This window comes from Sinohyriopsis cumingii, chromosome 10, assembly GCF_028554795.1.
Source record: "Sinohyriopsis cumingii isolate HCF-2022 chromosome 10, ASM2855479v2, whole genome shotgun sequence".
NCBI classification, from domain to species: Eukaryota; Metazoa; Mollusca; class Bivalvia; order Unionida; family Unionidae; genus Sinohyriopsis; species Sinohyriopsis cumingii.
In genome coordinates, this window is record NC_142970.1 from 97,183,732 (window position 1) to 97,185,115 (window position 1,384).

A 1,384-nucleotide genomic window follows, 5' to 3' on the forward strand; every position below is an offset into this window, starting at 1 on the left:
TTTGTACACATGTTCATGGTTATCTTGCTTCAGTCAATATATTATAATCTCGTTGACCTAGCAGACAATTTAAGGAACACAATTTTCATCTAATATTTAGATTTGCAGTGAACTTGAAATTATGAGAATTAAAGCAAACATGACGAGATTATACTGTAAAATCCACAAACATGCATTATGCGAGATACATGTTCAGTAAAATTCATCATATATGTTATAATAGTGAGGTTTAAAAAAATACATCACAGTAGTTACTGGCAGACATAATATTACAGAAATACCATTATACCTGAGTAAGTGCAAAATAGTATGAATAACAAAAACACATCAACTGGATAAGAGGAAAGTTTGACTATTCAAAGATTAGTTTTGAATGAAAGCTACATGTAATTCTTCACGCATATGCTGAATTGGTTCTATTACATCCTCGGGAATTAAATCGGGGGGGGGGGGAAGCTTCCATGGAGACAGATCAGCTGTAATTGACCAACAAGGTAATTTTCTGCATCGTCTTCAATTTTCTCAACTTGATCTGATGGAAGCCAAACACTGTCTTCAGCATATCCCCACTGTGAGAGAAACATTCGTGATGGTTCTCCACGTATCCCATACTATAAAGTGAGCCGGTAAACCACTTAAGACCTAAGCCGAGCATACTTAGAGATGTCAAATTTGTGTGTCTTAAGTTCGATTTCTTCAGCTCTAAATGTTTCGAGTTCAGTTAATTCTTCCTCTTCTGGTAACTGTTCAGGACGTCGGGCTTTACCAACTGAACTTGAAATGAACTGATATTTTGCATTCGAGAACATTTCATATGAACGAAATTAATACGCAATTTGAAATTTATTTCCTTCATCATGTTAGCATCCTGCATTGCTTCTGTATATTGTCCTTTCAGAGATTTGATAGTTCTCGGGATGATAGCATTTAAGGTCAATTGTAACCCATACCTTTCTCTCCCATTTTCACCGTTTTCCATCATTCTTTCAATTGCTTCTATTAGAATGTATAAATTTATCCTCTTGGAACATTTCATCCGTGTTAACAGTATCTGATGAAAAGTTTCTAGATGTAATGAATAATCTAGCCATATCCCCCTCATCTCTGACATCACAAACTTTCTTACTTTACTTTTTCATGTTTTTGAAAGCAAAAGTGTCGATATCCAACATGCTGGAGTAAGGATATTAGTGCGACATATAGAATCTATGTTGTGGTTTGGGCCGAGACAAGGAAATCCCAGTCGTGGGTTTATATTATATGTGGGGAGAGACATATAATATAAACCCACGACTGGGATTTCCTTGTCTCGGCCCAAACCCCAACGCAGAATCTTTTTCTCGCCCAATAATTTCCTTTAAATTAAAAAGTAACTTCTCACTTG

The 1,384-nt window shown here is 35.8% G+C and overlaps 1 pseudogene; it reads right to left on the reverse strand.

Moving 5' to 3' along the window:
• Window positions 1–434: 434 nt before the first annotated feature.
• Window positions 435–982, reverse strand: LOC149790626 (uncharacterized; annotated as a pseudogene).
• Window positions 983–1,384: the final 402 nt, after the last annotated feature.